At 46.4% G+C, this 27,873-nt stretch overlaps 1 long non-coding RNA gene across 1 annotated transcript in view; it reads right to left on the reverse strand.

Annotated features, from left to right (window-relative positions):
* Positions 1–9,005: 9,005 nt before the first annotated feature.
* Positions 9,006–27,873, reverse strand: part of LOC136621855 (uncharacterized) — a 39,257-nt gene continuing 20,389 nt past the window's right edge. Inside the window, exon 3 of the long non-coding RNA XR_010791280.1 lies at positions 9,006–9,082. This is a non-coding gene — a long non-coding RNA (uncharacterized lncRNA). The remainder of the gene's footprint in view (positions 9,083–27,873) is intronic.

Below are 27,873 nucleotides of genomic sequence, written 5' to 3' on the forward strand. Positions count from 1 at the left end.
CGGCCACGTCACATGACATGCCCACAGCGTCACATGACGCGGCCGGCCGTGTCATATGACGCGCCAGCGGTAGGCATAGAGGTGATTTCACGCTATCTTCCGCTGTGCTACAGCAGAAGATAGCATGAACGGACGGCTTCCATTGACTGCAATGGAAGCCGTCCGTGCGTACACCCGCGGCAAATACAGCGTGCCACGGGTGAGGACGGGTGATTTTACTGTGCGGAATTCCGCTGTGGAATTCTGCACCGTAAGCATTGAGCTACTAGATTCAATAGAACCTAATAGCTGCGGGAAATCTGTCCGTGGGAGGGAGGCCTTATTGTTAATTTTTATTTCAGTGTTTATCAATAAATATTGTAGACTTTGGTTACTCCATCTGCTGCATCGTATCCTGAATCCTGTGCCGCACCACCACCCGCGACACATTCACATCTGTATTGGAAGTGCTGTTCGGAGTCTGCAGTGCTGATCCATCAGAAGTATTCAAATGAAATAGTGCTGTTACGTTCATGTGGGCAAATAAGCACCGGGCCCACATGAACGTGCCCAGAAGACAGAGATATCCCAAACAAGGGAACCTAAGACTTCAGACTGGACGTGCTGACGAAAGCACCAACTGGACAGAACACTGCATACTGCGGACTGGACTGACAGGCAGACACAACTTAGGGACTGACAAATGACCAAAACACTCACCTTGCATACCTGTACACATAAGAAGATGTGATAGCTATAAAAATACGAGGTATTGGTTCGTACATTGGCCAATGAACTTAAGCCGCAAAGCCACGACAAGGCTTCTCTTGTCTTGCGGTCCCTACACTAGCAAGACACATCTACTAGGGGATCCAAAGGGACACCCTAGCGCAGAAATGGTGAAGAAACTCAGAACAAACTGACACAAAACTTACAGAAAATAAACATACAAATGGACATAAACCAACAAACTCACAGCAAGCTGCAATGGACAAGGATACATGACTGCTCACTCTGGACACCAAACAGACACTGACAGAAAGACCCAGGGGATTGGGTAGCAGGAGATCACCACACCCAGCCAGCTTAATTATGCCACACCTGCGGGCTTGTGCTGCTAGAAACCATAGTACAACAGATCCCAGCCAGCACAACCTAGCAAGTGCAGCATGCAGCTCTTGTTTGTCCAGTAAACCGCTGGTCATAATGTCAGAAGCCGGACAGACCCCATTATAGTCCATGGACCTGGTTTGGTGCAATTCGGCTCCGACATGTGCTGGAACCACTGGTTCTTGCGATTTTCATTGTTCAGCTCCGGGGATGAAGCCAGACAACGGAAAGCACCTGATGGCCTGGGGCAAATATGATTGGTGCCATATGTCTCTCTCAAACTCTTTTGGAGCGCCAAGTACCAGGCAGCACCTGTAGTTCAGCCCCAGCAAATTGCTATATGTAAGCCAAATCTGTTCTAAATGAGTGGAAACATAAGGAAGCGGCGTCACGTTGTATGTGTTTAATTGCCAGACTCTGGATCCTGTCAGCATTAGCCATGTAATAAGGATGACAAGCGATACATTTGCTATTGAAATGAATACATTTATTTGGACCTTATTGGATTAGCCTTACTATCATAAGATTATCTATATGTTGACATTATACATACTGCTGCCATTATTAGCTATGTCGGCTGGTCGGTATATAATGCATGTGTAATGGCTATGTACTGTATGACCAAATGACAATTACACTATCTAGCGGTTACGTCTGAGCCGGACGCAGTTGTTACCTCCAAATCAAATGTAAATGTTATATGCCTAAGGCCCAATGCCCATGAACGGAAATTCCGCGCAGAATTTCCGCCGTTGCATGCTGCCATAGGATTGCATTAGTTTATGCAATCCTATACTGACAGCCGCGATTTGACCACATGAAAACTTGCGCAGTATTAATAATTGCGGCATGTCCTATTTCTGTACGGGCCTCGCAGAGGCTCGCAAAGAAATGTCACCATTGACACGCTGGCTCTGCCCTGTGCATGCGCCACCGTACGCCCGCCGACACATCGCAGAGCGGAGAGAGAAGACGCCGGACAGGTAAGCAAGACGTCAATGCTGGGGCATGGTCGCATCCCGCTGCATGAATCTCGCAGTCAGAAACCAAACCCCGCCATGGGCATGAGGCCTAAAGAACAAATATACACTCAAGGTACAAACACGGATGACAAAGAATAGTAAATAAGGAAACCGAAAATGGGGGAAACAGGGAAACTGACCCTAAACTACTAATACAAAGAAACCCTACCTAAAAGCGGAGCCCTGATGAGAGCGAACACACATCAGGAATCGGGTCATCCGCAATACAGAAAAGAGAAAGTACGAAGGTTTGTCGGCCGCGGTCAGAGCTGGATTCCACTGCGGGTGCCCGCATGCAGAATCTGATCCGTCCGTGTGAGACCGGTCTAACTCAAATAAATGGCTTTATTGAGACATTAAAATCCCAGCAGGAAGGACATACAATGGCGCGACAATCCGAGACTGTCGCACCATTGTATGTCCCCTCCTCTTGGGATTATAATATGTACCAATAAAGCCGTAATTTTATGGATGCTGGATCCTTTTCTTGCTTCTGCAATTGATTCCGGTTAAGTTCGTGCATCCTGCTGCTGAGCTGGTTCATTTTCTCTGTCTTACTCAAATAAATGTCCCATAAATTTACAGGGAGCTAGATGTAACAGCGCCCCAGATTACATAAGAAAGCCAAACAGGATTTATCTGAGCAGAGACATAACAAAAAATCTGTATGGGCCCATAGAATGAAATGTGTACTATATTATGGGTCTGTAATGTAGCCATGTGCATAAGGCTTAAAATCAAGCACATCACAATAGAGAGAAGCTAGAGCCTGTATAATCGCAGTCAGTTCATTGGTATTATGTGTAAATATGCTATAAATATGTTGATAAACACATGGAATCATATTTTTTAGTCTGTATCACTATAAAAGTAATGAGAAATGATTTACTTTACTGCCATCTGCTGCCAAAATTGTGTACTGCATTTCAAGTTTGGGACAGTCATTTGCAGTTCTGAAAACTTGTCCAAGGTCACTCTAAATTTTGCAAAGAACAGGAAAATCAAGGCGAGATCATGTTGTGAAGCTGTTATTACTGTAATTAGCATTATTTAACAGTTCATACTCAAAGTTCTAGACATTTCTCACATGGTCTGTTCAGAGCTTGTTATGGGCCCTTCAGAGCTTCTGTTTAAAGTCATGAAAATGACACCCCGAGACGTCCATTCTGTACTGTAAAAAATAATGTGGTGGTGGGACGTAGCTAGAGGCTCGTGGGTCCTGGTGCAAAACTTCAGCTGGGGCATCCTGCCCTTCATGGCTTCTAGCTGGGGCCCGCCCGGAACTTTCTGCTGGATAGTTGAGTCTCTTGAGAGGCCCATTGATGCAGCAATAGTAATTAGGGATGTTGCTAGAGCCTCCCCCCCCCCCCCCCCCCCGTCAATAATAAGGACATATATAATCTTAGACAGTGTATCTATAAAACAGGGAAGACTTAGATATAGCGGCTCAGCTCTAGTATACCTGTAAGTAAGCAGTCATGATAGGAGTCAGATGCCAGCTCTACACGGTGATAGTGATTACAGTGCAGTTACCTCCAGTGATAACAGGTGGTATTCTCTCTGATTGGTAAGGTCAGTTGTTTTTCTCCTTTCTCTCCTGGTCCAGACCGAAGACTTCTTCGTCAGTCACGACTCGTCTCTTCACACTTTTGCCATCCTGCTGTTACCCTCGATGCCCCATTCTCAGTGCTCCCTATACACAGTTATAGTTTCCCTTTGTGACTCCCAAAAGGTAATACTGGTCCCCTCTACACCCCCACTTATAATGCCCTCTCTGTGACCACTGTCCCCACGTATTTACAATGGCCCCTGTGCTCTGACTATCTAGGGCCCACTCACATTGGGGCATTTCACAGACAGCACACAGACCTATTATAGCCAATTAGACCATTCACACTGGAGTTTTTTGTTTTTTTTTACACATGAACCAATGGTCCATTTGAAAAAAAAAACAAAAAAACAGCAGCATGACCTATTCTGGTCCGTATCACGGACCAGAATTGGACAGGAGATGTCCACTACCCATAGGCATTGGATTTGTGTCCATGTGCTGCCTGATGTAAGCTATGCCCAAACATCTCAGGTGTAGCTCACATATGCATGCTAATGGGCTCCTAAAGTGCCCCTTCTGTGCCCTGACTCTCTTATACTGACCACTGCTCCCACCTGCTCATAGTGCCCCTTTTGTACCCATTACCCCACTCCCACATACTTATAGGGCCCTGACAATCTGATAATGTCCCTAAAGTGATTGTGTGCATCCTGTCCCCCCGCCCCGTGGTCCGGCCCATTCTTGCACCACAATTCCTACCAGTTTTTGCACTTACATCACATCTTCAATTTCGTACACTGCTGAGTTCCTGACTCCAACCCCAAATGTCCTGTTGTGTGAGACACTGAAGATGCGATGTCAATGCAGATACTGGAAGAAGTTGTGGTGTGGGAATGAGCCAGGCCACGGGATTCGGATGGCAGTCATCAGTACTACAGTGGCAAGAAGGGCATAGGGGCCCAGTGGCAAATGCAACCCCTGCGACCATTATAGCTACGCCACTGCATCATGGACTTTCCGGAACAAAATGCCAGAAATGAACTAAAATCTGCCGTTAGTCCATCTGCCAATTCAGCAATATTCATTATTGGCCAAAATAGGTTCTATTCAGGTGCCGTTTTTAGGATTTTGCATGGAAACCCTGATGTTACCCGCGGGCAGAGGCAATAATGATGTCTTGACATGCGCATATATTAGGGTTGGCTGCCGTGGCTCATTACTGCGGATGCTCCAGAACAACTGACTGGTAAGGATCAGTGCTGCAAGTCTGTGTGAGTGTTATCAAAATGTTTATAAAGGAGCCCCCTGCTTTAGACAATCCGCGTATCATTAGAAGAGTCCCCTGACAGAAAACTGACCAGAGTGTCTTGTTACTGGAAAACCAATGATTGGCTGTAGGACTCTTTCGCAGGGGCGCTGCAATTTTCAGCAGCCCACATCGTGGCAGAAAATCGAATAAACGATTTCTCGCCCATTCAGATGGCCACAGCCCGGAATACCGTTGGCCGGGGGAGAGAATTCAACTTTGCTAAACTCCCTCCCTCTCTCTGCCCCTTGCTGGCAAAGGGAGGGGGCAGGAGCTTACCAGAGCTAGTTCGTTAAACTCCCTCTCTGCGTCAGTTTATGGGAGCTGCCGGCAAGGGGAGGGACTTTAGCAATGTGAGCCGCAGCTGAACTCCCTCCTCCTTCCACTTTCCCACGGCTCTCATAGGCTCCCATTGGAGACTATGGAAGCGGCCAGTGTGTTCCCATAAAAGATAGGAAAAGTCCTGTCTTTTCCGGGCATGCAAAGTAGCCCTAATCTGTAGGGAAATTAAGTAGCAAGTGTTCGATTTAGGTCTACTTCACACGAACGTCATTTTAGCGCTCGAATAGCTGCGCTAATAAAATTGCAGCTATTAGAGCTTAAAATTGCGGCTATTTTTTGCAATTTTTACACGGCTGGCTGTGGCGTCTTGCAGTGCACTAAAGCCGCAGTCCCGATATCCCTCGCTCGGCAGAACAATGTAAATGTGTTGAAATGCCTCACTAAAGGCACCCGCCATTGTATAACAGCGCTAGCCGCTGTTAAACTCCCTCTCCCTCCCTTTTCCAGCCAGCTTGTATAGGAGACTCCCATAGGAGTCTATGGAGCCACCTGCATTTTGCCATCAAAAGATAGAACAAGCCCTATCCTCATCTTATTCGCATAATCTTAATCTTTTGACGCTCAATTTTTCATGGACACAGGGGATGTAATTATTGTCAGTGCCTCAGGCATTGCCACAAGTGCTCTTACTATAGGATATCCTGAAAACATGACCTGTGGGCGTATAAGACGACCCCCCAACTGTCACCTTATACGCCGGGAATACAGCAGAGCAAAGAATAAAAATCATTACTCACTTCCCCCGGCGTTCTGCGGTGCTGCTGCAGGATGTCGCTCCCTCCTGGTCCCCGGCAGAGCATTGCTTTCTGGACACAGGGCTTGAAATCCCCGCCTCCAGAAAACACACGTGCCTTCAGCCAATCACAGCCAATGACAATGATGTCATTGAATGGCTGTGATTGGCTGACGGCATGTGTTAGCTAATCACAGTAGCTTTCTGGAGGCTGGGATTTCAACCACTGCATCCAGAAAGCAATGCTCTGCCGGGAACCAGGAGGGAGCGACAGCCTGCAGGAGCACCGCAGAACGTCAGAAGAAGTGAGTAATGAATTTTATTCTTTGCTCCGCTGTATTCCCGGCGTATAAGGTGACAGTTGGGGGGTCGTCTTATACGCCCCGTCACCTTATACGCCGGTATATACGGTATATATTTTTATTGTAACACATTTCTGGATGAATTGCAGGGAAGGGCTTATATATTTAAGCCCTTCCCGACAATTCATCCCGCGATCGCCGGCAGCCCATTGCTTTCAGTGGAACCTGCTGTATTGCCGGCTCCATTGAATTCAATGGGCAAACATCGTTCTTCTCTGCCACAGCTGTTACAGCTGTGGCAGAGAAGAATGATTTGTCTTCTATATGTTCTCAATGGGGTCGGCGCTGCTGCCGCCGGCCCCATTGAGCGCATATAGAGAAGAGAACAGGAATCGCAGATCGCACATAGGTGCGATCTGCGATTTCTATGGCCTAAGAAGACCCGTTGGGGTTCTTGAAGCCTACAATAACTCCTAACACTCTCCCTATAGCAGCAGCACCAGCAGCAGCACTTTCCCTGATTTATGTCAGAAGGCATCTGTGGCGAGCCGCGGGAGGGGCAGATTTTAATACTCGGGTGACACCTGATCTCGCCAGCCACTCACTGCAGGGGGGTGGTATAGGGCTTGAACGTTGCAGGGGGAAGTTGTAATGCCTTCCCTGTCTTTGTATTGGCCAGAAAAGCGCGCAAATTTCTCAGGGAAGAAAATGAAAGTGACCCGAACATCGAGTGGTACTCGTCTCGAGTAACGAGCATCTCGAACACCCTAATACTCGAACGAGTATCAAGCTCGGACGAGTATGCTCGCTCATCTCTAATATAGATACATGGGTATTTAACCCCTTACAAATTCCCTAATAGAGTATTTTAAAAATGGATTTCTAAACTAGTCTACCCTTTAACGCCTTTAACCCGCCACATGGCGTAACTGTACATCCTGGCTGGGTGGTACTTAGCGCAACAAGACGTTCAGTTACGCCCTGGGAATAGCACAAAATTAGAAGAGATCCTGCGCTATCCGGCAGCGGGAGCCATCTGTGACTTATGCCGGACTCCCGCCGCAACAGCAGGGCTGCATCGGGACAGCAACCCCTGCTGTTAACCCCTTACACGCCGCGATCTATGTAGAGGGTTCAGAGAGAGAGCGCACTCCCTCTGTGATGTCATCGGACTTTTGCGATGTAATCACGGAGAGCCTGACGAGTTGCCACGGCAACAGGACGCCAGATACAGGCGTCCTGCATTGCCAGTGCCTATGATCGCTATAACAAGCAATAAGGCATTGCAGGACAAAAGTCCTGCAATGCTTCATTATAGCGATCATAGGTTCTATGGTGCAAGTGCCCCATAGGAACACAAATAGTGTAAAAAAAAAAAAAGATCAAAACCGTGTCAAAATAAAATAAATTAATAAAGTAAAAAAACCTTGTGCTTTTTCCCCCCTATAAGTATAAAAACATTTTTTTTTATTAAAATCCCACATATTTGGTATTGTCGTATCCAGAACGACTCTCACAATAAATTGAACACACTTTTTAACCTGCGCGTCAAAAAGCATAAAAAGACCCTAAAAAAACTGAGGCAAAATGCTAATTTTTGCATTTTGCCTCCCAAAAAAAGCTATACAAGTAATCAAAAAAGCTGTATGTACCCAAAATGGTACCCATAAAAACTACAACTCGTTATGCAAAAAACAAGCCCTCAAAGAGCTCCGTCCATGGAAAAATGAAAAAGTTATAGGACTTTAAATGCATTTAGAAAAACAAATCATTTAAAAAAAGGGGGGTTTTTTTGCGGAAAAGTGGAAAAGCCTTAAAAAAAAAGAATTTTGGTATCATTGTAATCGTACCAATCCGCAGGAAAAAAATGTATTGTGTCATTTATGATGCATAGTTAAGGGCTTATTTAAACATCCGTATATCGGCCGGGTTTTCACGCCCGGCCGATATAAGGTGTCCCTTTCTGCAGGGGGAGGAGGCAGGCCGCCCCTCCCATTGTAAACAGTGGGGCGGGGACGGAAAGGAAAGTGCACTGCTCCCGGCCAGGCCTGCCTCGTCCCCTTGCAGAAAGGAACACTGTATATCGGCTGGGTGTGAAAACCCGTCTAATATACGGACATGTGAATAAGCCCTGACACTGTAAAAAAAACACAAAAAACAATGACAGAATTGATGTGTTTTCTCCCCGCGATCATAAAAAAATTAATAAAGGTTTTACAATGTAGTTATGCACCCAAAAATGGCACCAATAAAAACTACAGTTCACCATGCAAAAAGCAAGCCCTCATACCGCCATACTAACGGAAAAATAAAAAAAAGTTACGACTTTTGAAAAGTGGAGATGAAAATCCCCCAAAAATCAATGGGTCCTCAACGCCAAAATAGGCCGTGTCCTTATGGGGTTAAACTTGCCCTTTACATTTTGCAAAACAGCTTCATCATAAAATACCTCCTGTACCATGGAGATGGAACGTGAGTGACTCAGGGACCCAGGTGTACCTGTTCTGCGCTCCCCACTCCACCCCTCGTGTTCACTGGGAGCGGGATGGATAGAACATAATTTCTCTACATTTGAAGCAGAATACTCGGTGCAGTAATTCACTTGAGCGGCTGCTGATTTATTTTCAATTACAGAGGTAATTGCCTGTTTTGTGCTTGAATTAGTTTCTTTTCTGCCACTCAATGATCCGGCTGCAGATGTGGCATCTCAAATGCACGAGCTCTTCAGGTCTCTTCCTTTAAGATGTAAAAATACATAAGAAGCAAAATAAAATCTAGTTAGCATGAGATGTTCATGTGAATGCGGTGCTGCTAGTCTTGTGTAAGGCCCTGGAGCCAATGGATTGTTTATTTAGGGAAGTGTCAAATAGAAGCACTTAATAAAGTCTCCGAGCTCGCTGTGGTAACAGCCCTCTTGTCCCAGCTACATTCTTATTATTTCTGTAGTGCATTACAATCCCCAATATCGTCACAGCAGCAAAAATGATGCAGAATCAGGTCACATGGGTCAAGACATTAACACATATTCTTTTTGGGGCTTGGGGCTAAACAGAAGAAGCTTCCTTGGTCCGGGCTAGGCTCTCAGAGACATGCACACAATCAGGAGAGTAGCTAGGCTTCTATGGGAAAGTTTACACCTGCTCCCCCATCCCCAGCTTATTACCTGGATGTGTGGGTCCCAGTGGCTATGCTATGAAGATATATGCCCCCCAAAGGAAATACAACTAATGTATGTGTTTATATATACCCGTTTGATTGAAATCGTTCTTTGTTTGTCCATCCGACCATGGAGTCACCACTCTTCCCTGCAAAATGTTATGCCCAGACATTTTTGACTCCTTGCTTTTCCAGCACCCTTCTCTCATATACATAAATGCTCCATCCATAGTGTCCCACACAGTAATAGTATTCCCTGGTGCCTCACCAAGTAATGGTTCCTCCATACAGTAATAATAGTGCCCCACTTGTGCTCACCAACAATCATAGTGTCCCCATGAAGTATTACTGTCCTCGTTGTGCCTCTATATAGTAACAGTGCCACATTTGTACCCCCATACAGCAATATTGTCCCTTTTGTGCACCATGTAGTAATAGTGTCCCACTACACCCCCATACAATATTAGTGCTGTCTTACAGTAATATTGCCCGCATACAATATTAGTACCCTCATTGTACCTCATATAGTAATAGTGCCTCCACTGTGCCCCTATACAATAATAGTGTCCCCATTGTGCTCTCATACAATATTCATGCCCCATACAGCAATACTGCCCTATTGTTTCCTCTTATAGTAATAGTGCCCCACTTGTGCCTCACACAGTAATAGAGCCCTTACTGCACCCCTATATATGATTAGTACCCTTACTGTGAACACACAATAGTGCTCCCAAGGTGCCCCTGTGCAATAATAGTGCTGACAGTGTGCCCTCATACAATGATATACGGTAGTATTAGTGCCCCATTCAAAAATATGTTTGTGCCAAATAAAAGAAAATGAAAAAAAAACTCACCTAGCAATGTTCCCACAACATGCAAGTATATAAGGGGTGTGATGCAGTGATGGCACTGCACTGCCTGAGCCACCCAGAAGCCTGTCAATGTGAAAGACAGAGCAGGTAGCCAAAGGCTCTCTGCATCACTTTATGTTACGGTATACTACCCTTTATACGCCAGCCCGGGGGCCCTAGATCTCACCCACAACCCCTGTCCCTGCCTGCTTGCCTCCACTCCTGGCTAACCCCAGGCGGGCAACTGGGCGGCGGTCCCTACTCCCACTAGGGACCAAAAAATGGCCGCTGGCGTACCAGAATGGAAAGGGTAGAATGCCAACAGAAAAGGCAGATGAAAATAACCAACACGAACAATACTAAGCAGAACTGAGGCAGATGGAAGAACCTGGCGGATAATAGCAAAGTATAGCAGACAAGATGAGAGAAGCAGGAGACCAACAGAGGCAGACTAGCTAGCACATTAAGGGAAACCAATAACTAGCAGTGATTGCAAGTCTCTGCCCAACCTTTAAACAAAAGCCTCCGCCCAGGGGCGTAGAGAGGGAGACAGCCAACTCCCAACAGAACACAACAAAAGGGAGCTCGTGCAGGGCAGCTGCACTCACAGGCAGACGGACAACAAGCCGGGGGGACGCACCCCGACCACAGGACCCCGCACACCACCGCCCCGGGAGGACCAGCAACTGCCGCATGGTAACAGCCTTAACTTTCAAGTGGATCTACATCATGAGGCAATGCTCACCTGTGGACCTTGCTGGACCCCCTTCTTCCCCAGGCTCAGTTGCATCCCCTATAACCACAATTATGCTACTAAATATGACTTAGATCATTATTCAGTCAACTGAGCTAGTAACATGCATTCTACATGACTGCTATTTAAAGTAAATGCCACATTATGCCTGCTCCAGCCCATCTTCAACTGGGAACCACCTGGTGAAGTAGGGCTTGGTTAAAAAGGTTGGGCTTCACATGAAAATTCTAATGACCATTGAGATTTTTATTCTTCTCCAAAAGTAGGCATTGTATAGTGTGCTTTGATGCAGATCCTCACCAAAATCCACAGCATACTCTGTGCTGCAGAATTTGGTTCGGATCTGCACCATTTGATGTGGGTTTTAACGCCTGTTTTAACATGGATCCGCCACAGATTTTACTCTTTCAACTGAAGGGGTGAAGTCAGCTGCGGATCCCCTTTAAAATCTGCACCAATAGTGCCGACTTTGACACGGTTTTTGGTGCGACTTTTCTACCGCAAAAGCTGCACCTGCAACACCCCAGAGGGACATCCTGGAGATTTAACTAATGTGAAGAGCTGGGAGGGATAAGTGTTGGCTTGTCACCGCAGTACTTACCAGGCTCCAATTTCAGAGTGATGACACGTAGCCAAGGCCAGAGTAAGATCGCAAGCCACCTTCGACACCCCTAGGATAGGGAATGCCAATAAACGGATGAGGGGAGTAGTAGTAGTTATCACTCATGACACCACCATTCCCACATGCCGGTATGCTACGCGGCAGAGAATAAACACAGAGACTTGTGTCCCCAGGAATGGGTAGGGCCCAGTATAACTTTACTTGAAGTAACTTATGCAAACAATTATTCAAAAAAATTTTTGAAGTGAAGGCAGAACAGAGCTAAGAGATGAGGGAGGCTACACAGGATGAAACCGGTCCTACAGTCCACGTTATCTGTACTGTACTGCTCCTGGACTAGGAGCACTCCAAAGGAGGAAGGGGGTTAGGGGTCACTCCATAGACACTCTGGCCACTATTTACTTATAACACCCCACACGTCAGGCGCATGTGACATGTAGCGTACCTCTATACGGTGATCCTGGAGTTGGACGGCCGCATAGGAAAACTTGTAATATAAATTGGTACCTGTACGATGGGTCTCTATATACAGAATTATTGGAAGGTGCTCTCACTCTTAGGATCTTGGGACTCACTCCATTCACATCCAAACTCCACTCACTACGGGATATCTCTCCTTCTCCTCCATCGTCACCTACATGGAAGCTGAAGGTGCTTCCATGTGGCTCTGTGTTAGCACTCTCTCTGAAGACAAGAAAATGGAAGGTGAAGAACCTTCCCGCTCTCAATCACTCCTATTTATACCTTCACTCATGGCACATGACATGACAAACTGATACATTTACATGCAGCCAATGATTTTACTAAAGTTAACCTCTCAAGCGCCGCAACTGTGCAACACACACACTGAGTATGACAGGACAAGCTTTGCACAGTGCATCCACACAGGACAAAATATGTAGGCGACCAGGATGGTGTTCTGGGCCACTACACACCAATTCCACAATGTGTGAGCGCACCCTACAGTAGATATTGCTAGCAGGGTAGAGAGATTCTATCTAGTTTAGAACGTTGATTGCTGAAGAAACCTGACAACTGATTTCCCAAGCAAAATATGTACTCAGAGCAGTTATCAGCTCCCTTCCACCAGTACACTTAACATTTCTTTGTGCATGCAGAAGTGAGCACAAGAAGAAGTAGCCCCCATAAGTAAAGAAAATAGAAAATATGTGCCCCTTCCTTAGTCAAAGAGGTATTTAACAAAAATATTTTTATTTTCTGAAAACCTGTTCTTTTTACAGTCAACGAATATCACTATTTGTTACCGTATGTTCGTGCATGGGGAAGGGGTTGTCCTGAGATGCTACAATTCGGATAAACCCTTTAAGACCTTTTGTGAAGTGATTGCAAAACTGAATGCTACATGTGTTCACAAAATTCCAATATCCCTCATATGTAATGTTCCTCAATTTCACTTTCATCTTATTCAGATATTTAATTTTCATAAAAAGCATAAACCTCTCGGACAGTCGTGACTGTATGGCTTGCATGTCTATGCAACATATAATGAGAATTGTGCAGTCACTGGGGCAGATTTATTAAAACTGTCCAACAGATAATGCAAACTTAAACTAGACAGTCTTTAAATGCTCCAGATTTATCACAGTGTCTCCAGTCTAACTTTATACCACCTATTAGTGGTGTAGTTAATGCCAAAGACTGTACCAATTTTTTGGCACAATTTTTGGTGTAGCTAGGCCACACCTCCTTTTCAACTAAACCATGCCCCTTTGTCAGTTCGTTGTGGCTTCTGTCACCTACCGAGAGGATCCTCCCCTACCTCTCTCACCTTTCCTGGCAGTCACTGAGAGGGTCCTGGTCGGTTCTGTGTCTAAGCTTTCCTTAGCAGTCATCTGGTCACCAAGAGGATCCTTCCACTTCCACTCTCTCAACTTTTCCAAGAAGCTAACCATGAATTATTTAAGTGGCAAAAACTGAGATAGAATTTATTACAAGACCCCAGGGAAACCAGCTTATAATAGAAAATACACAATTTGCCTTAGGCAATATATACCCAATTTATGGTATCCCCTTACTAAAAGGTATAATCATTATTGGTATACATTAAAAGAGGAGTATCTACAGTATCCTCCACATGCTGCTCTAACAGATGTTAGCTATATTCCACATTTCCTGGATAGCTAGGTCTATACAGAAGGAGAAATCCTATCTATTATTGTGTACTAACTGCAATTGTTGCGTTTACTGAACTTAAAAAGCACCAAACAGGCCCCCTTCCCCAACATGTTTCACCACTTCAATGCTCAGAGGCTTCATCAGGGATTTGAGGCTAAATGGCAGTCCAGTGGGGACAAGTTACATTGGTATTTATTGGTTCACTGAGAAACCTAATCTGATTAGAGGATGCAAGTTGATGATGTCATCAGAGGATATAGGGTGAACTCAAACGTATGTGTGATTGGCTGTTCCCCAACAAGTTATATTGGTTCACTAAGACCCGTGATCTGATTGGAGGACGCAGTTTGATGAGGTCTCAGAGGCTATAAATTATCCTTCACCCCCATTTGACTGCCATTTAGCACCAAATGCCTGGTGACACCATTGAGGGGGTAATACATGTTGGCGGGGGGGCTGTTTGTTACTTTTTAAGTTCAGTAAACTCAACAATTGATGCCAGTACACAATAATAGTTAGATAGGATTTCTACTAACATCTGATACACTTCAGCTGGTATTTTCCAACATTCCTCCCACAAATGTCTGTCAAGTTCTCTTAAAGATGATGTATCCTGCTGTCATCAATGGTGCAACCAGTGTCGTTACTGGAAAATTTAGCAATGGAAGAATATTCTATGGAGTGATATATAACGCTACTCCGTCTTCACTTCAGATGGATGTACCGGGGTGTAGAGGACGCCTGGGGAACTCCTTTTGCCGGAGTGTGTTGTGCCAACATTTAAGTATGGAGGAGGTTCTGTTATGGTCTGGGGATGGTTTATGTGGCATGGTCTTGGTCTGTTAGTTGTAGTGACAAGAACCATGAACACGGCGGTGTACCTTGACATTTTAGAAAATAATGCACTGCTGACAATGTGGCAATTCTCTGGGAATGGTCAGCAATACCTCCAACAAGACAACGCGCTTCGTCACAGATCAAATTCTTTTACGTTAGTTTGAGGATATGGATGTTCCCTGACTGGTCCAGACCTGAACCCTACTGAACATCCTTGGGACAAACTGGAATGTTGGGTCAGGAAATATGAAGAGCATCCATCTTCTTTGAGAGAACTCAGCAGATATTTGCAGGATGAATAAAGGGAAATATCAGTTGAAGTATATCAGACATTAGTAGAAGGTATACCACGACGGCTGGCATATATGAATATATAACTGTTATATGATAGATGCTCCAAAAAGAGCCATAGAAATCATTCCTGTAAAATGCACAAAATGACATAGGGAAAACTAATAATCACCATAAGGGGTCTTTCCCACGAGCGTATATCAGCCGTTCGTTTTCACGGCCGGCTGATATACACTGTGATCTGATGCATTGGATTCCAATGCATCAGATCACATGGCCGTATTCCTGAGATGTTCTGAAACGATCTTTTGGTCCGGGACACGTCAGCCGCTGCGTGGGCTCCTACGGGAGCCCATGGCAGCGGCCGGAGGTGCGAGGGAGTTTCTCCCCCTGTGCAGGCTCACCTCTGCTCTTCTCCCCGCTCGTTCTTTGCAATGGGAGGGGGCAGGACGGGGGCTGAGCTAAGCGCCATTCCGCCTCATTCCATTGCTGGCTGCAGACAAGAGGCAGGACATGGGCGGAGCTAAGCTCCCACCTTTTGTCTATAGCCATCAATGGGAGGAGGTGGGATGGGATGGCACTTAGCTCCACCCCTGCCCCCTCCCATTGCAAAGAACGAGAGAGGAGGAGAGCAGTGGTGAGCCTGCGAAGAGGAGGTAGGGGAAAGGGGCGGCGGCATAGTGACTTCGGCGCATAAGCACCGCGGCCCATGCCATGTGAACAGGTGCACAAACGTTAGATTTGTGCGCCCGTTTACGAGCTTCTACAACCCAGATGATAGCATACATCAGCCATCCGTGAAAACGCTGGCCGATATACGCTCGTGGGAATAAAGCCTAATGCAGGTATAAGACTGAATTCAAATCAATCAGTTGATAAAGTAATTAATTACTTAAACAAATAAATAATTGAACTTCATAAGACCTTCATGGCTTTGATTAAGACTGTCTCCCTCTTTTTCTTTTTCAGTTCTCGGTGGCAATCACAGTGAGAAATGAATATTCCTGTAGACAGAGGGAAGTATAATCCGATGTAAGCCCAGATTTTTTATGTTTAAATGATTTTATTTTTAAGATCTTGAAAAATGAAAAGTTTCAGCGATACGGCTCAATGTAGACTCTGACTTTACTTTCGATAAAACTGCAAAGTTAATTAAGGGTCATTATTGGCCAACTCCGGACACATCTTCTATTCTCTGTGGCATGAATCACTCTGGAGATGCTTAGCTGGATGTATCCGCTGCCCCTAATAAGAGGGCTGGGAGGTCTGTAATGACAGTGATCCGCTGCCTGTAGGATGTGGGAGGTATTCATGCTTCCATATATATTGGATATACTAATTAAAGGTCATTTAAGTGTTAGCTATTAATCAGTCAAAGCAAATATATTCTATTTCTGAGTCAGGTTAATGTTTACTGTTTACCAGTAAATCAGACCAAGGAAACAATGAACTGAAGGCTGTGACAAGCATCTTAGAAATAAAGGCTCGACTTCATTTGCAATTCAAATGATGGATTATTATGTGTATAATCTTCTACACAATTGGTGAAAAGACCGGTGTATGCAGTAAGCCTTAACGCTTTATTCACACAGGCGCTGCAATTTTTAGCTGCCTGCATGGTGGCCAAAAATTGTATGAAGAAGGGGCAAGTCGTGGCTGCATCTCCCGCTCTCTTGCCCATTCAGGTGGCCATGCTGCGGTGTATATACGCCGCAGCCCAGAATACGGACAGCCGAGGGGAGTTCAGCTCTGCTAAACTCCCTCCCCCCTCTCCGGAAAAGGTAGGGGGCTGGACGAGAGCTTAGCAGAGCTGGTCGTGCTCCCTACCCCTCTGCCTGCCGGCGGCTTCCATTGGCTAATTGCGGCTAAAATATAGGACAATTTCTATATTTTCCAGCCACGCATAAAAGCAACTGCTGCAACCGGAACTGTTTGCGCTATTTTTTCCAGACGGCCGATTTTATGTACTTCAAAATCACCCATCTGAACGAATGCATTGGAATCTAATGCTGGGTTCACACTGGGCGGATTCCGGGCGGAAATCTCGTGATTTGGTCGCAGCGAAAAACCGTGGGATTTCCGTCGGGAATCTGCTGCTTCAAAACTGCGGCACTTAGTTGCGGGTTTTGAAGCAGCCTGGCCGCACGATCTTCCGCTGTGGATGGCGTTCGCATAGAGGAGAGCGCGGCCGCAGCGGAAGAAGAAAAAAAATGAACATGCTGCGGCCGGTGAATCCGCGCCACAGCGCCAGCTTTGCCACAGCAGATTCGCCATCCCGTGTGGACAAGATTTCTGATTCTGATCCACATGGCTGGCTAATCCTGGGATTAGCGGCCGCGGCGAAATTACGGACGGAATTTCCACGGCAAATCCACCCAGTGTGAACCCAGCCTAATGCTTCAGATGGTCGCCATTTTCGGCCGGTGTTTTATCGTGGGAAAATCACTGCAATAAAACACGTGTAAATAAAGCCTAAGGCCCCTTTACACGTAACGATTATCGCTTAAAATGAACGAATTTGAGCGAGAAAATGCACTTTGAAATGTTTTCCTTTCTCAAAATAGTTAAACTACCCAAATTTTGGTTGAGAAACATGAAAATGATATTAGATTTTGTTTATTATCTCTGGTTTTTAGGATATACTGCTCATCCGCAGCTAAGTACCAGTGGTGATGCACTTACTGTGGGGTTTATTCACTTTTTCCTAGCTCTGTTATATATATAGATAGTATTTCCATCGACTATATATCCTTCTCTATCTTCCAACTAGAGACATATTAGGTCCCCTAGGTTCGAGACCTGCGGCCATCCCGATCGGGATGATCTCCCTACTTTTAGGCAGGACATGCCAAGCTGGACTTGGTTAGGGAGAGCGTTAACACTCTTATATTGGTGTTTCCCATGTCTTGGTGTCTTAATTCATGTATATGTTTTATTAAGTCAAGGTTTAGTGTGTTGGTGAAGTCCATGAGGGTCGCCATATTTGTACCATAATTAAAAACAAATAATCATAATTAGGAAAATAATTTTCTACACAATTGATCATGCACTGAAAAGCTTTAATCTGTATGTTAGGAGGTCTCGTAGTGATTTACTGTTCGTGACTCACCACATCTAGAATCCAATTAGGAGTACTAGCGTAACTATAGGGGATGCAGGGGATGCGGTTGCACCCGGGCCCAGCAGCCTTAGAGGGCCCATAAGACCTCTATTCTCCATACAGGGAGCCCAGTACTATTAATAAACCATTATAGTTGGGGGCCCTATTACAGGTTTTGCATTGGGTCCCAGGAGCTTCAAGTTACGCCTCTTGAATCTTAGAATCCCCTAAAAATGGTAGAATTTTTTTTTTCCATTCCACTTAGAATTTTTTAATAGATTTTTCAGTATATTATATGGTACATTGAATAATACCATTGAGAAATACAACTCGTCCTGCGAAAAACAAGCTCTCATACAGCTACGTCGATGGATAAATAAAGGAGTTACGATTTTTTGAAGCTTAGTCACTAAGGGGTTAAATAGCCTAAAGATAAGACGTGCTAGCTATTATTCAGTTTTACAATTACCTTTGTTTATGAAAAACTTTAAAGCATTTATTGCACAGTGTAATTGTTCTGTCTAAATGTACCTTTAGGCCGCCTGCACACAGGCGGAAATTCCGCGGCGGGATTTTACCACGGAATTTCCGCCCATGGAAGCAGCCATAGGATTGCGTTGGAAAACGCAATCCTAGGCAGACGGCCGCGATTTGTCCACACGAAATCTTGCACGGAAAACAAATCGCGGCATGCTCTAGTTCTGGGCGGGGCTCATAGAACCAGAGCCGCGGGAGAGGTAAGTGCCACGCTGGTCCCTGCAGAACGCTCAGGATCCGAGCTGGCCATCTGCAGGCGGCCTTAGTCCCAAATCACTGTCTACTCTATCATCCCCTTTATCTCTCTGATTACCCTCTCCCCAGGGGCGTAACTATAGAGGATGCAGTTGCACCTAGGCCCAGGAGCCTTAGGGGGCCCATAAGGCCTCTCTTCTCCATATAGGGAACTCAATACTATGAATAAAGCATTATAGTTGGGGGCCCTGTTACAAGTTTTGCATCGGGGCCGGGGAGCTTCAAGTTACGCCTCTGCCTCTCCCCCAGACCCTAGTTTAAAGACTCCTCCAACCTTCTACCCATCTTTTCCCCCCAGCACAGCTACACTCTTCCCATTGACAGGCAGCCCGTCCCTTCGATAGAACCTGTAGCAGACAGCAACATTAGCCAACATCTATTTGCATTGTTTCTGTGATATCAGTGTTTGGTATTAGAACCTCTTCACCTCATGACGATTTATCCGCAGCTTATGTTATTTTTTTACACGCAGCCTTGAGAATATTTAGCGATCTCCTTTTATTCGCTTTGCCGTGAACAGCTGCCGCAGAAGAACCGTCCTCCAGATTACTAATGTTACAATGACACTGACTTTGCCCTTGAGGTATACATGCAATTTGATTTAGTTTTCAATTGACCTCAGCCATGGCAAACGGTAAAAATAAAACACTTTCCGCATCAAGCTGGACATTTATGATGTCGTAACCAGGACCCCCATGGCCATTTCTCTATTGAATAAAACAATCAGGCATCCCGTATCTTTTCTCTCTGACACAACCAATGAGAATAGACTTCCTTATACCCAGAAGCCTAAAATAGGCCACTTATATCCCCCCCGGCATCCTGTGCTTCCATTACCAGTGAATACATTAGCTATTTATTACAAATTAAATGGCTGTCTGGGGGCAAATCCATCTCACAGACCCAGATATCAACTCAAAGATCCATCTCAATCTAGATATTCGTCATTGAGCAAAAGAAGCTTTACGGTGAAGCTGAACAAGCAGGTACAATACACTGTGCGATGGCAGAACATTCTACATAACCACTACACCTAGAGCAGTCACTATTGTAACCTGATGTCAAATGGATATCGTTTTACTATCGCTCGTTTCCCAACTCAATCCCCATATAGAAAATAGGCCTAATAGGATACTTATCATGATTGCTACAGATCAGAACTGAATCCATAAAAAAAACTTTTCAAATCGTCTGGCTTAAAAATGTCCTACTGTTTTGTGTATACAGCTCTTACGCAGATCTATGTGTCTCCATGGTTACAGACTACAAACAATCCCTTGATCCTGCAGACTTCCTTCCATCTGTCCACAAATTTAAGCTACCAATAGGGAACAAATGGGATTTTGTGAGGGTAGGAGCGGAGTATCTGCAGGATTTGGTTGAAAGAGATTGTTTTCTAATTAAGACTATTTACTGCCAGGATCAGTGGATGTAGATTTGCTGTGCCACACACTAGTTTGACTTTGGACCAAATCTAGAGGCGACACCTGGGACCACAATCATTGATCTTCACCCCACCAGTCAGGATCTGGGCTTCATTGTGGAGACCCCAGGTCGTTACAATGGAAGTGGTCCCAGTTATGTGTCAGCTGATGGAATGGTAGTGGAGCATGTGAATAGAGGTGTAGTCAGAGAGATCAAGGTCATGGCAGACATTGTAACCTCAATATGTGGGACAAGTCAGAGAGAAGGTTACACAAAGCAGGTTTAGTAAGGTACAACAGGCAAGAGTCAAGGCAAGTGGGAGACAGGAGAATGGACAATACAACAAGCCGGAGTCAGGAGTGGAGAATGTAGCAAAGTCAGAAATAGCCAGCAACTAATAAGTTGCTCGTAAGTAAGCACAAATGAAAAATGCCTTCAACTGGACCAGAAAGATCAAAAGCTTAGGCTGCTTCCTTAGGGGAAAGTAACTAGAGGTGCTAAATGATTAGCAGGGGACAGAATAAAAAGGTGCACTCTAGCACTTTAAGGGTGCACTCTTCAGTCAGCAGAGATGGATGCAAGGGGGTGGCTGCGGCTGGATGCCTGCTGAGGAGTTGGAGAGGACGTGCACCGTGGCTGCCAGCTAGGGAAGCTGAGGTAAGACAGCGTCCACAAATCATAACATTTACAAATGTTGTATCTTGTAATTTGGGATTTCATAAGACGAAATCTTAAGAAATGTTCCTTGGATGGATTCTATGGAAACTTCAGGACACAGTTGACCTGCAAAAAGGGTGGAGTATACTGTATGCTAATTTGCTTAAAAATATTAATTTAATGCTACATTTCTGAGTGGAATGGGTGGGATTTAACCCTTTGCAATCCAATTGTGGAGTCAGATTCCTAGGGGGCTCTCTCTTTCTGCGACTATACAATAGCTCAGTCTGCTGGCTAGAGCCAGTACTGCAATATGTGACATGCCAGAGAGGCCCCTGACACCAGAGCAGCTAGTAATATACAGTAAGAATACCCTGCCGGACGTCTTCCGACATCGGAGCTGTACAGCCTTCAATCAGAATGTCTTCAGACGTCAGACAGTGGATTGGAAAGGGTTAAATGCTCCTGCGATGTTGTATTAAAATGCTTGTAAAAGCATGCACAGGGGCGTAATTATGCTGGGTACAGAGGATGCAATGGCACTTAGTCCCTGAAGCCTTAGGAGGCCTATAACTGTGGTGACGAACCTATGGCACGCGTGCCAGAGGCGGCATGCAGAGCCCTCCCTGCTGGCACGAGGCGGCGTAAGCTGCTCACCACAGTAGTGAGTACCGGCAGGAGCCGTGGCTCCGCTGCCGGTATTCACTCAGCAGCGCTGCTAGCGCCGCTGATTCCGCCGCACAGTGTGCAGCCATGATCCTTTTCCCCTGATGTCTCCTTCATGGTTCTGTGAGAGCAAGGGGAGGAGGAGTTTGGCAGCACACACTGACGTCACAGTGTGCACCTGGGATCAGCGCCAGCAGCAGCGTCGAGCAGAGGAGCAGTGGCACTTCCACGAGGAGGAGGAGGGGGTAAGTATATGGTCCCAGAGGGGCACTATTACTACTGGGGGCCACTAGCGGATGTCACTATGACTACTGGGGGCAGCTATGGGATGTCACTATTACTACTGGGGGCCGCTGTGGGATGCCACTATTACTACTGGGGGCCGTTGTAGGATGTCACTATTACTACTGGGGGCCACTGTGGGATGTCACCATTACTACTGGGGCAGCTGTGGGGTGTCACTATTACCGCTCGGGCCGCTCTGGGGTGTCACTATTACCGCTAGGGCTGCTCTGTGGGCTGTCACTATCACCACTGGGGCGCTCTGTGGGCTGTCACTATTATTGCTGGGGTATGTTTACACGTGGCAGAAATTCTGCGGTATGTCCTCAACGGAAATTTCCGTGGCAAATTCCGCAGCCTTTCTGCATCCAAAAAGCAGTCAAAATCTACACCCTGTCTATTTTGAAACAACCCTGTCCATTTTATAACGACGGACGTAAAATCATACGTGGTGATAAGCCTCGCCCTCTGAAGTGTTGGCACTTTCCGATAAATAAGTGGGTTTTGGGTTGCATTTTGGGCACTCAGTATCTAAAAGGTTCACCAACACTGGCCTATAAGATCTCAACTATTCATCTCATAGGGAACCCCTTTAAGTGAATCACTAAGTCTCAATGGGCAGTGAAACAATAGAAGTGCAGAAAATGATGAATGTGATTTTCTCATTGTTCTTATGGCATTTCTATATAATGACTGTCAATTAATTAATTCCAAACAATTCAGGATTCATGTGACAGTCATGAATCAAGAAGTGCAATTAAACCTTTACTCTTTGTACGCTGTGTACATTTTTAAATAAGTGATTGGGTGAAAGTACAGTCCTGAACCATACAGAAAATGGGAGTAATGGAATGGTATTCATTGTTGGCTGGATATGGCTTTATGATAAAACAGTCTAATAACCCGATCATATTTCATTTAGTCAAAGAGCATTGATCGATCCACATAAACTATTCTTCTCTGTCCTGCGTGTTCTTCGGAGAAACCACATTAATTTGTATGCATAATTGCTCTCATTATACAGGGATGTCACGAAGGAGCTGTGATAAAAGTGTTTCAAATTCAATTAAATTATTAAGGTACTTGAAAACGGTCAGACTCCTACAGATCTATTATTTTTCACCTATCCACTGGCTCGGTGAAAATGTGAAAAAACATCAAGAAACTGGAATACCCTTAAGGCTTATGCGTTCAAAAATTTGTGTGACCGAAGCGGGGTTCACGGCGGAAAAAACGCTGCTAGTAGCGTTTATCTGCTCAAAAAGAGTGCTGCCCGCTATCCCCTGCTGCGGCTGTGACAACTGCAGCAGGTGATTCCTTGGATGGGAAACCCCTAGATGCTGTCACATCCAGGGGTTTCACCTGTGGTCAATGGGGCCGGCGGTAGCTGGTGCAGCCCCATTGACATACAGAGAACATCGCGATCCTCTGCTACAGCTGTGACAGCATTGTCACAGTGTCTAGTGAAAATGGGACTTCCCACGGAGATGAAGAAATCCTCTTTCACAGCTGTGACAGCTGTGGCAGAAGAGAGCTATGTTCTCCCATTGAATTCAATGGAGCCGGCAATACAGCCGGCTCCATTGAAGGCAATGGGCTCCTGGCAAGAGCTGCAGTGATTTTCAGGAAGGGCTTCAAATATAAGCCCTTCCCTGAAAATCAATCCAAAAATGTGTAAAAAAAATGTATCGTCACCTCTCTGCAGCTGCCGGGGCTCAGCCGTGTCCAGCCGGCTCTTCTCTTGCAATGCTCTGAGGATTTTTCAGCAGGCAGGGATTTAAAATCTCCGCCTGTTGAAAGGGCTGCCTATGATTGGCTGAGCACTTTGACCAATCAGAGGCAGCTCTCAGCTATTGAATGGCAGCTGCTTCTGATTGGTCCCTGCGCTCAGCCAATCAGAGGCAGGACTCACCCATTCATGAATTCATGAATGGGTGAGTGCTGCCTCTGATTGCCTGAGCGTAGGGACCAATCAGAGGTAGCTCTCAGCTGTCATTCAATAGCTGAGAGCTGCCTCTGATTGGTCAAAGGGCCCCACCTGCTGAAAAAAAAGATAAGTATTAGAGATGAGCGAACGTACTCGTCCGAGCTTGATACTCGTTCGAGTATTAGCGTGTTCGGGATGCTCGTTACTCGAGACGAGTACCACGCGATGTTCGGGTTACTTTCACTTTCATCTCTGAGACGTTAGCACGCTTTTCTGGCCAATTGAAAGACAGGGAAGGCATTACAACTTCCCCCTGCGACGTTCAAGCCCTATACCACCCCCCTGCAGTGAGTGGCTGGCGAGATCAGGTGTCACCCGAGTATAAAAATCGGCCCCTCCCGCGGCTCGCCTCAGATGCGTTGTGACATAGCTGAGGGACAGTGGTATCGTGTTGGAGCTGCTGTAGGGAGAGTGTTAGGAGTTAGTGTAGGCTTCAAGAACCCCAACGGTCCTTCTTAGGGCCACATCTAACCGTGTGCAGTAGTGTGGAGGCTGCTTTTAGCAGTGTTGCACATTTTTTTTTTTTGGTATATCGGCCGTGCAGAGCATTGCGTCCTGCAGTAATACTCCAGGGACAGAATTGTGTAGGCAGGGCCAGAAGACATATATTATAGATTGAATATACGCAGTGGTCCTTTTCAAAAAAATATTGGAAAAAAATCTATTTGGCCTGCCTGTCACTCTGCTCAGTGTTCTGGGTCCGTGTCTGCTGGGGGTAGTAGTTCTCCAAAATCATACACAGCCAGCTAAGTGTTACAGCAGGCTTGCGCCAAATTATTTCCTGGCTCTGAAATCACCGCTCTGTTGCAGTTAATAACAGTGCAACACTGCAGTTCCGTGACACAGTCCAGGGACAGAATTGTGTAGGCAGGGCCAGAAGACATATATTATTGATTGAATATACGCAGTGTGGTCCTTTTCAAAAAAATATTGGAAAAAAAATTATTTGGCCTGCCTGTCACTGTGCTCAGTGTTCTGGGTCCGTGTCTGCTGGGGGTAGTAGTTCTCCAAATAAATACGCAGCCAGCTAAGTGTTACAGCAGGCTTGCGCCAAATTATTTCCTGGGGTTCCGTAAACAAAGTCAGCCTCCAACCACAGGCCAATAAGCGGCACATTTAATTACAGCGTTCTGTTTCTGCACTACTGCTAATACACCATGCTGAGGGGTAGGGGTAGGCCTATAGGACGTGGACGCGGGCGAGGACGCGGAGGCCCAAGTCAGGGTGTGGGCACAGGCTGAGCCAGTGCGGTGGCCAGGGGTACAGGCAGGGCCAGACCGAATAATCCACCAACTGTTTCCCAAAGCGCCCCCTCGCGCCATGCCACCCTGCAGAGGTCAAGGTGCTCTACGGTGTGGCAGTTTTTCACAGAGACGCCTGACGACCGACGAACAGTGGTGTGCAACCTTTGTCGTGCCAAGATCAGCTGGGGAGGCACCACCACCAGCATGCGCAGGCATATGATGGCCAAGCACCCCACAAGGTGGGACGATGCCCGTTCACCGCCTCCGGTTTTCACCACTGCCTCTCCCCCTGTGCCCCAACCTGCCACTGAGATCGAACCCCCCTCTGAGGACACAGGCAGTACCGTCTCCTGGCCTGCACCCACACCCTCACCTCCGCTGTCCTCGGCCCCATCCAGCAATGTCTCTCAGCGTAGCATCCAGACGTACCACAGGGCGCTGGTGGACAAACTGATGGTAAACTTCCCATCCGACAGCGCTAGTGGCCGAAGGCGCATTTCCACGGCCCAGGTAGCAGGGGAGGCACAGAGATCAGGCAGCATGTACAGCGCAGGCAGGGGAACACTCTCTAAGGCCTTTGACAGCTTTATGGCTCCCCAGCAAGACTGTGTCACCGGTCCCCAGTCAAGGCTGAGTTGGCAGGAGCACTGTAAAAGGATGGTGAGGGAGTACGTAGCCGATTGCACGACCGTCCTCGGTGACGCCTCTGCCCCCTACAACTACTGGGTGTTGAAGCTGGACACGTGGCCTGAACTCGCGCTGTATGCCCTGGAGGTGCTTGCTTGTCCTGCGGCTAGCGTCTTGTCAGAGAGGGTGTTTAGTGTGGCTGGGGGAATCATCACGGATAAGCGTACCCGCCTGTCAACCGACAGTGCCGACAGGCTTACACTCATAAAGATGAACAAAGCCTGGATTTCCCCAGACTTCTCTTCTCCACCAGCGGACAGCAGCGATACCTAAGCAATACGTAGGCTGCACCCGCGGATGGAAGCATCGTTCTCTATCACTATCCAAAACGTGGACCTTTTAGCTTCATCAATCTGTGTCTAATATTCCTCCTCCTCCTCCTGCTCCTCCTCCTGAAACCTCACGTAATCACGCCGAACGGGCAATTTTTCTTAGGCCCACAAGGCTCAGTCATATAATTTTTCTAAACAATTTTTATACGTTTCAATGCTCATTAAAGCGTTGAAACTTTCACCTCAACCAATTTTTATTTTAACTGGGCTGCCTCCAGGCCTAGTTACCAATTAAGCCACATTAACCAAAGCCATTAATGGGTTTCACCTGCCCTCTCGGTTGGGCATGGGCAATTTTTCTCAGGTACATTAGTACTGTTGGTACACCAATTTTTGTGGGCCCTTGCCTACAGTGTAATCCAATTAATTTTTTGCCCACCTGCATTACAGCTGACATAACATCAGCTGTGATGGGCAATGCAATGGGATATTTTTATGTACCGCCGGTGGGTTCCAGGGAGCCACCCATGCTGTGGGTCCACAGGGAGTTGTAAATGCATCTGTGTCCACTTCTAAAGAACCCCAGTCGGACTGGGGCATGCAGTGTGGGCCGAAGCCTACCTGCATTTTATCTGACGTTAGCTCTGCTGTCCAGGGCACTGCAATGGGATACATTTATGTACAGCGGGTGGGTTCCAGGGAGCCACCCATGCTGTGGGTGCACACGGAATTCCCATTGCGGAGTTGTACCTGCCTGTGACTATTTATAAAAAAATGCGGTCTGACTGGGGCATGCAGACACCTTGACAGAATGAATAGTGTGTGGCACATGGGTTTCCCATTGCTATGCCCACGTGTGCAGCTCCTGATGGCGGTGGCACAGGATTATATTTCTCATTGCTTCTGTACAGCATTGTGGGCTATCGCCCCGCCCCTTTTAAATAGGGTCGCTGCCTAGCCGTGCCAACCCTCTGCAGTGTGTGCCAGCGGTTCCTCTGGCAGACGCACTTATAAATAGACATGAGGGTGGCATGGCATGAGGTCAGCTGAAGGCTGCGCAGGGACAATTTGGTGTGCGCTGTGGACACTGGGTCGTGGGGGGGGGGGGGGGGGGCAGCATGTAACCCAGGAGAAGTGGCAGCGGAGTGTCATGCAGGCAGTGATTGTGCTTTATTGGAGGTAGTGTGGTGCTTAGCTAAGGTATGCATTGCTAATGAGGGCTTTTCAGAAGTAAAAGTTGTTGGGGGGGGCCCACTCTTGCCGCTATTGTGGCTTAATAGTGGGACCTGTGAACTTGAGATGCAGCCCAACATGTAGCCCCTCGCCTGCCCTATCCGTTGCTGTGTCGTTCCACTCACTTTCTTGAATTGTCCCGATTTTCACAAATGAAAACCTTAGCGAGCATCGGCGATATACAAAAATGCTCGGGTCCCCATTGACTTCAATGGGGTTCGTTATTCGAAACGAACCCTCGAGCATCATGAAAAGTTCGTCTCGAGTAACGAGCACCCGAGCATTTTGGTGCTCGCTCATCTCTAATAAGTATACTTTTTTTTTTAACACATTTTTGGATTGATTTTCAGGGAAGGGCTTATATTTGAAGCCCTTCCCTGAAAATCACTGCAGCGCTTGCCAGGAGCCCATTGCTTTCAATGGAGCTGGCTGTATTGCCGGCTCCATTGAATTCAATGGGAGAACATCGCTCTCCTCTGCCACAGCTGTGACAGCTGTGGCAGAGGATCGCGATCTTCAGTATATGTTCTCAATT

The sequence above is a fragment of the Eleutherodactylus coqui genome, chromosome 3, assembly GCF_035609145.1.
Source record: "Eleutherodactylus coqui strain aEleCoq1 chromosome 3, aEleCoq1.hap1, whole genome shotgun sequence".
Classification (NCBI taxonomy): Eukaryota; Metazoa; Chordata; class Amphibia; order Anura; family Eleutherodactylidae; genus Eleutherodactylus; species Eleutherodactylus coqui.